We start from the raw sequence: 9,236 nt of genomic DNA, 5'->3' as shown, positions 1-9,236 counted from the left end.
TTAATGATCAGAGATTCATGTGATTGGTTGTTGGTCGCGTAAAGTCCCCAAGCTCAAGACACGCCCACTGCCAAGCGTCAACGCACACCGCCGTGTGTAGGGGCCGTAAAGGTTTTTGGAAATGCTTGAAGTTGTCGTCTACGTCTGCATGTTTAAGCAACACATCCTCACTCCCAGGTCGGCCTATGTTGACGTTATGTCAAGTCCCCTGCCGGCTTTTTCCAACGCAAGGGGGGGGGGCCTTAGCGTCCATTTTCAACGCAAGGGGGGGGCCTTAGCGTCCATTTTCAACGCAAGGGGGGGGGCCTTAGCGTCCATTTTCAGCTTTCCGGGATGTCCATGTGCTTCTATGGACGCTCATGGAAGCACGGCATTTGTTTGTGTCGACTGCCCTTAAAGGTAATGTGAGCGTCCATTCTCATTGGATAGCGGAGAATTGTACACCCGGAAGTAAATATTCCCCTTACTGACGATTGATTTTACAGTGATATCTGCACTACTCATCGACTAAAATACACCAGATTATCCTTGTTAATTACACAACATTGATTGGTTTAAATTGTGTGCAATGCTTTTGTATTTTTCCCCTTCGATTCGGAGAAACAAATCTTTTTTCGGAGTAAAGGATGGCAGAAGACACTACACTACCCAGAATCCCCAGCTATCATTTCTCCCTGCAGAAAAAGAAAACATGGCCGAACTTCGTTTTATTCTGGGTGTAAAATGCCTATTTTAAAGTTAGTTTGGCCATTAAAATGCGTTTTGATGTCATTTGATGCGAGAAATATGAGTTGTTATTTCAGATTATGTGTGCAGTGGATGTACATGATCTTTAGTTTGCTAGTTATTACGAAGATTACTTCAGGGAATTGCGTCCAACGTTTTCATTGTTACCAAGGTGGTTGCTAGGGACGCTGCTATCGATATTATTTCTGTTATGGTGTGTAACTGTTTAATGGTGTTATCTTTATTGCTACCCCCTTCCCCGTCAATGTATAGTGTTGGTCCACAGCGCAAACATATTAGTTTAACAAAATCCGCATCTAAAGATACGTTATTTCCCCTGTGCAATTCCAGTCTCACATCTCACAGCACATCGTCATTAACAAATACCGGAAACAGACCGAAAACATTTAAAACAAATAAAATAATACCTTATTCCGAGTGTTCTTGCTTTTCTCTTTGAAAGTCATCACATAACGGCATTGTAATACACGGTTCGGCTGCATTACATATTACATATCTGCCGTAGTTCTGTATTTATAGAGCCCTGATGAGAAGACAAACATGAGGAACTGAAAACGTGACGTGGATCATAAATATATCAGCCATTAAACAACATCTTACATTTATTTTCACACAATGCGTCTCCTTGCCGTATCAACACTAATTCGGCTCACTTTTATATTTGATCCAATTGGTAGATAGGCTGTATTTACACCATAAAGGTGCACAGATGATATAAAGAGACACCTGGTGGTTAAAGCATGTTATTGAATTTCATTATTTTTATTATTAGATATTAATAGGATCCCTATAAAGTATATTCATTACTCGTTATTCTCTACTAATTGTTAATTAAAGACTGTATATAATGACTATTTTGCACATCCCGTTCAAGATTTCAAGATGTTCTAAGGTTTATTGACATATCATATAGGCCTACACAACTGTGGTGTAGTTCTGCACTGAATGAAAAACTTGGGTCGCAGGTTCCTCAATAGTGCATTACAAGACATCTATCAATATGTGTGCATACCTCCAGCAATGTTAACTATGTTGAAGCACTTATTTTAACTGATATTATACATAATGTATTATACTCTTATGATGTATGCAGATATTTCATCTCCGGCCTTGTCAGGTATTGAACAATCAATGAATAAAGAACACAGAATTGTTAAATATAAAACACAGAATTTGTGTGATTATACTAAATGATTTTCAAATAAACACCACTGCATATTTAACTGTTACACATGCTGATGTAACGCAAATGTTCCAACTTGGGATCAATAAAGTATATCTTATCTTAAGCTGATCGATGGCTATGCCATATTTGCAAAATGTGCCTCTGAACCTTGACAAGTGCATGTTTCAGGCTTATCAATTAATGTAATGTAATGTAATGTTATCAATTAACAACAGGAGGGGTCACAAACATAAGTCCAGCTGTTAAATAAAGCTCTTCTGACCTTAGCTGGCGTGTGGGTATATATATTAATACTGCCCATTATGGGCACCAGCAATTTTCACCCATTTATTAATTATATGTTTTAAATGTGAGTGTTTCCTGTCCCCTAAACCTCCAGGGATGTACACAGTTTAATACTGGCAACTTCTTATTATGGGAAATACGAAAACGTCTTTTAAAACTACAACTCCCAGTAGAGACGTGCCATAGAGAACATGTTGCGAAACAGAATAGCCAGCATGTGTAGTTCTGGGGACGGGGTGGGGGAGGGGGGGACGCGGTGGACCCGTTCAAATCCAGTTTTGAACAGTCTGCCGTGGTTCCATCCCATTTCAAGTGCTGTTCGAGGCTCGGTAACCCTCGGAGCACACTCTCCAATCACAGAGCTTGAGGACTATCACGGGGTTTGTCAAACAGAGCACATGGTGTCCAAACGATAGCTGGGGATTCTGGGTAGTGTAGTGTCTTCATTGCCTTTAAGGGCAGTTGACACAAACGAATGCCGTGCTTCCATGAGCGTCCATAGAAGCACATGGACATCCCGGAAAGCTGAAAATGGACGCTAAGGGCCCCCCCCCTTGCGTTGAAAATGGACGCTAAGGCCCCCCCCCTTGCGTTGAAAATGGACGCTAAGGCCCCCCCCCTTGCGTTGGAAAAAGCCGGCAGGGGACTTGACATAACGTCAACATAGGCCGACCTGGGAGTGAGGATGTGTTGGTTTAAGCAGAGCTGTAGCGGAAAAGGATCAACCTGTAAAAGATCCCATGTCATGGCCATTTCTACTGATCATAATTCCATTGTTGAGGAAGAGTGAACTCCATTTAAACGAAAGAGAAGCCCCCGTTTCCACTTCAAAACACGCTGAATCTGAAATTGTACAGAAATAATGCGTGTGTCAATCAATCGTGTGTGTGTGTGTGTGTGTGTGTGTGTGTGTGTGTGTGTGTGTGTGTGTGTGTGTGTGTGTGTGTGTGTTTCCTCTGTACCTTGCAGGGTTGTGGGTCTTCATCACCAGGTTATTCTGGATCAGAGTGCTCACTGAAGACCAGGCTGTGTACTTACTGCCCAGATCTGGCTACAAACACATAAAAGTTAACTGAATTAAAATACAAATATTCAGGACGCTCTGATCAGGGTACCCTGTGCCGTCATATCAGTCAATAAATGGCCAATAAAAAAATGGTGCTCAAGCTAATTTTGTACCAAAAACATTAATATTTCATGCCTACAGACTCAACTTTTTTTTTTAATAAAGAGTATTATTAGGAAGTATTTTCAATTGGAGTATTTTCTCTGCTTTTGATGACAATTTGTGAGTAATAATAATGGCGTATTGTTAACAGGACATCCCAACACAAGTCCCTTTTATATATTAGTTTCAGAACATCGGTGTGTTCATTTTCACTACATAATCCTCCACAAAGAACTCCCTTAATATTGAGTAGAATAGAGAGTAGGAGTCAGCCATCTTGTTGTTGTTTTTTCAAAAATGGAATGCCTGGGCAAAGTTACCCAGAATGCATCTTCACTGTTGCCATGGCCACATCTCTACATGTGAGCATTGTGCAGAAATTCCAAGTGATGTCATGATGTCATGATGCTGTGAGGTGCTTTGTGACATCAACGATAGTTCCAAATGGAACCTGCGAGGACTCCAGTTTGAGTTAGCAGACACCAGTCCGACGCTGACAACACACCACGAAATTCAGTTTTTCCCCGTGAAGAAACAGTTAGGTATTACCAGTTGCTACTGTGTGTGTATCATTGTCATCTTAAAAAACATGTCCTGCAATAAGGAACAAGTGGAATTGGGAGGTGACTACGCTGGAGTTAGGAGGACTCTTGGGGAAGTTCAAGAACATCTCAAGACCCTACATGTGAAAATTCAATCCACACAAAAACAGTTCGGCAGCTTTCCAGCGCTGGGGGAGCAGTTTGACGCTCTGAAGGCAGAGGGACATGTCGCGAGGCGCAAGTGTGCCTACCTCGAAAAAGTAGTGAGGGTTCTTAGTGAGAAGATCGAAAATAACGTTACCGTAGAGGCGATGTTCCAGGGACTAATCCAGACAAACAAGGAATTGGAGCATGAACGACAGATCCTCGAGGGACAGATGTTTGACCAGATAGATAAGCTGGATAGCATCGATGCGATCAAAGCCGAGCATGAAGCTGCACTACGTGGACGGAGAGAGCTCGAAGCACAGATTAAAGAGGTGCGTTCATCGATCCAATGCTATTCTGCTGCAGAGGAAACGCTCGATGCATTGAGAAGTGACGCAGAGGAAACCATCAGAGTAAATGGTGGCCTTGAGGAAGAACTTGAGTGTCTCAAGCAAAGGAAAGAGCAACTTCAGGATCGTTTCCAAGTGTCTAAGGCAGAGATAGAGACGGTTTTACAGAAGAACCAGGCTCTGCAGCAGGAAGTGGACGATCTCCGCAGGGAGCTTGAAAATGAAAGCATGGTGCAGTTTGAGATGGACGAAATGAACCGTTCGAAATATGAGGAAAGGAGCCAAACCGAAGACTTGCAAGAAGAGATCTTTGAGCTTTCAAAGAGGCTTCTGGGTTTCGAGGATCTTCAGGTGTCATACAAAATTGCGAAGGAAGAAAAAGAGTTGATTTTCCAGCAAATCCAATTGTTGCAACAAAAGAAAGTCGAGTTGTGCCAAGAACTTGAGAACGAGGACACCATTAGGGAAAGTTACAACGCAATGGTGACAGAAAAAGCCGCCATGAGCCTCGAACATGTCTCCCTGCGAGAAGAAGCTTTGCAGCTCAAGAAAAGGCATCTGCGTTTCATGGAGCTCGAGGACTCTTACAAGGAGGCGAAAGCTGAGAGAGAGGACGTTAAGAGGAAGAACGAGGCTTTGATGAACAAGATCCAGGGTTTGAGCAATGAGGTTCACAAGGAAAAAAATCTCAGGATCAACTACGAGGCTTTGAAGGCATCCAACGAGACCTTGGGGTGTGATAGTGCCGCCATGGGGAAGGATCTCGTGGAACTTAACCTAGAGATTGGTGTTTTGAGGAAGGGTCGTTCTCAGAACAAAACTCTGCAGGAAAAGATGAACGACCTGCAGTCTATGTGTGATGAGCCGCTGAGGGAAAGAAACACAGCGGTTCAGAATCCTAACGGCGATCAGGACCGAATGAACAGCTTGAATGTGAACAACGTCACCGTTCACAATGACTTCCTTGAACACAAGAAAACGTTTGGGGAGAAAAGAGCTCAGCAGGCCAAAAACACCGCGGATCAGAATCCAAACGGCGATCTCGGACAAAGGGTCCAAGAAGATCAAGACCGAATGAACGGCTTGAATGTGAAGATCGTCACCGTTGACAATGACTTCCTTGAACACATGAAAACGGTTCAGGAGAATCGAGCTCAGCAGGCCAGGAGATAAAAGCCACTAACTTATCCGTGGCATAGCGGGTTTTCTCCGGGAGCGCCGGGTTTTTCCCAAAATGTACGATTTAAAAAAAAAAAACATTAGTAAAATGTCTTAGCATGACATCAGGGGGCTTAGATATTCTTCCAGCAAGCTACAATTGCCACGAGATAAATACCATGGGTTAAAGTTCATTAACTTGTCCGTGGCATAGCGGGTTTTCTCCGGGAGCGCCGGGTTTTTCCCAAAATGTACGATTTAAAAAAAAAAAACATTAGTAAAATGTCTTAGCATGACATCAGGGGGCTTAGATATTCTTGCAGCAAGCTACAATTGCCACGAGATAAATACCACGGGTTAAAGTTCATTAACTTGTCCGTGGCATAGCGGGTTTTCTCCGGGAGCGCCGGGTTTTCCCAAATGTACGATTTAAAAAATAAATAAAACATTATTAACATAATAACTTTATTTTAATTCAATAAAATGGATCTCTTTTTTTTTTTTTTTACATGTTAGACGCTTTTATGCAAAGCGACTTACATACTCAATACTGTGGACAATCCCCACAGGAGCAATTTGGGGTGAAGAGTCTCAGGGACACAACGACATGCTGACTGCAGTGGGGTTTGAACCTGTGACCCCCTGACCCCAACACCTAGGCACTAATCCACTACGCCACACGCCTCCATCTTAATCTAGAGCTTGGAGTTTTGAAGAAGGGTCGGTCTTATGTGGTGACATTCGATCACTTGGATGGTTTGAAAGCGGAAAATGACCTTCTGCTAAATAATCTGGATGATGTCAACGAAGAGATTGAGGTTCAACGGTGACTTTTAAACATTATTAAGATTGTCTTAGCATGGCATCAAGGGGCTACACATGTTTTACCAGCAAGCTACAATTGCCAGGCCTTACATTCATAATGTCAGCGGAGGGAGGGGGGGCGGTGCTGCGGAACAGCAGAGTGGCGAGGGAGAGCTGTCATCTTCCCTTTACAAGCTTCAAACATGTATTTATTGTGTGATTTTGGAAATAAAAGTTTCATATTCTGAAAGCCAAGACTTTGTTTATTTTAAAATCAAACAAAACACCTGAACCCCGAAAAACTATTTTTTTTTACGCAAATCCACGTTTATTTTGAAATGAGACTTTGCGACTTCCGACTGATTTCGGTAGAGCAGAGGCCTGTACTACGAAGCCGGTTCAACCTAACCTGGATATGTTTGAGTTAGCCGGTTGGCCTAATCCAAAAAATACGCGCTCTCGCTAAACGGTCCTACGACGCGGGTTATCAAGTGGATCGCTCAGCCGTGCCCTATCTAGTTAGGTGCACGTTCACATGCAAGGGGTGGTATTTGGAGCATTCGACCAATCACAAACATGGAGAAGCGTACTGACAGCGCAGCGTCATACTTCCTGAATGAAAAGTTAACTATAATATTAGACATATGAAGAAGTTAAACTTTAAACATCCATGACTTAAACACTTGATCAGGATCAAAGCCACATAGCTGCACCTGCAAGGTGAATACAGCTGGTAACAGAACAAGTGTTTGAATGCGTACATTAACAGGTTTATGATATCACTGCCAAAAAAACACGATCTGACTTTAATTACATTTGTCTTGAGTGTTTCGTCAACTTAATGTGTTGCTTAAAATAATACTTCTGCATACAGTATGTGACACTGTGAGTGTTGCACGGCCAGATACGGCTCAGCTGACTCAGATAAGGAGATATATGATACATTATGAAGTGATATGCCGCGGACTGTACTTAATGTTACTCTGATCCGGTTACTTATGTTGTGGCAGATATTTAAGTAAGCTTTCTTAACGCTAATGTTATAATAGTCAGATGTTAGGCAATTCACCTGCTGTTTGTATTTTTAATTGTTCAGAAATGATAACATACTGTCTTCCTTCTCTAACAAGTGTGCAGCAACCTCAAAACAATTGCAGGTGAGTAACATTGTTCTTGTTCTAAGGATAGCATATGTTATGGTGTGACTCTGTAGGAGGCAATAGTCTACAAATGTGTGTTTGTCCAGGGCTAATCTCAACAGTGCCAAATTGTTCATTGCCAACAGGCCAAGAACCTCCGCTTTCACATGTGTATTATATCCTAATGGAAATCAAATCAATGGACAAAAACCTTGGACAAATTAGTCATATGTCATAGAAAGCTAACTACAAAATAATTTCATCCCCCTTTAATTCATCTTGCTTCTCTTGTGAAAAGCCTCAAAATACTGTGGCAGCTGCAGAGCCTCAGAAGAAGCAGCCTGGTGATGACGATGATGATGGTGGTGGTGATGGTGGAAATAACAACAAAGTAAGTAACAAGTCAAAAATGTATCTATAAGCTCTCAAGGCGGGAGGTGGGAAAACATATAGATTGGCCTACTAATACATTTATATGTGATGTATTTTTCAGATTGAAATTGTGAAGGGGTCAGGAGTCTTTTGCGTACCACCTCTGGCACAGCAATGGTGCGAACTCTCCTCCTCGGCACATTTCCCCTTGAAACCCTGCTTCAGAGCAGCCTCAACGATAAAAATAAAAAGCTACTGTTCAAAATCTAAGAATGGAAAAACTGAACTATTTTCTTACTCTCTGTTTTCGCTGCTGCAATTTGTTACGAGTAATGTTTTTTTACAATTGACCCACACTCGACTCTAGCCCAGTGGTTCTCAAACTTTATCATTTCAAGGACCCCCATAACTCAGAGTGTATGATTGGAAACCAAATGTGTATGGGTCTATTTGGAACACCCCCAAGGAACCTTGAGTGTCATTTGTCCCTGGACAACCACTCTAGCCTAAAGTGTGGGCCATTAGTATGTAAACATTAGCTGCTGCAGATCAGCAGGATTACCCACTTTTCATTTGCAAAATAATAATTATGAAATATGACTTTAGGTGGCAAGCCAAAGCGAGGTGATGGGGAGCAGCTGGAAGCCCTGGACCCAGGGAAAAAGGCGGCCATAATCCGTGAGTAAAAACGAATGAATTTAGAAAGGAAAATAAAAGTTAATAGAGATGCGTCAAGTTGACTACTTTAACCATCCCTGTTTCACTATTTATTAGCTATCAGTGGTAGGATCAGGATCAGCATCAGGTAAGTGAGGAGGACACCAGTTAATGGTATCTGCACGGATTAGCACCTACTGGGTGATCACTACATTTTCAATGGCTCACTTCTTGATCACAGCTCTCTTCTAATAGAACCCGTGTTCTGGGCTAGCGTGCTTCCTCTGTGGCGTCCTCTGTGTTATAGAATATGTAGTCGTTAATAACCCCATGACACTAATTGTTCTCCTCTGCAGTGTTAAATAACCAGCATCTTCACCCTTAATCAATGACCAGCCCTTTGTACTGTGTTTGTGCCATATCATGTCTTTAATTAATGTTCTTGATTGCAATGCATATGTTATTGCTCTTCTGGTAAACAACCTGTGCTGATGATCTCTGTTGTTTGTATACAAGTGAAGTTCATGTGATGTCATTTTTTTTTAAACAGTATTTTGAAAAGCCAAACTTTACCTAATTCTAACTAATAATTGTAAACTTAGCCAACACACTCTCACTCCCTAAGCGTCCAATAGCGACGTTTGGTCAGTGTCCGTGGCGTCCAATTGTGGCGCTCCTAGG

General features: G+C 42.1%; 1 long non-coding RNA gene across 1 annotated transcript; it reads left to right on the top strand.

Annotated features, from left to right (window-relative positions):
- Positions 1-3,866: 3,866 nt before the first annotated feature.
- Positions 3,867-8,144, top strand: LOC139434294 (uncharacterized). The gene is made up of 4 exons (XR_011643651.1): positions 3,867-3,928; positions 7,518-7,544; positions 7,825-7,917; positions 8,020-8,144. It is a non-coding gene; the product is annotated as an uncharacterized lncRNA (long non-coding RNA).
- Positions 8,145-9,236: the final 1,092 nt, after the last annotated feature.

This window comes from Pseudochaenichthys georgianus, chromosome 8, assembly GCF_902827115.2.
Source record: "Pseudochaenichthys georgianus chromosome 8, fPseGeo1.2, whole genome shotgun sequence".
In the NCBI taxonomy this organism is placed as follows: domain Eukaryota; kingdom Metazoa; phylum Chordata; class Actinopteri; order Perciformes; family Channichthyidae; genus Pseudochaenichthys; species Pseudochaenichthys georgianus.
This window is presented reverse-complemented; position numbering and strand designations above follow the sequence as displayed.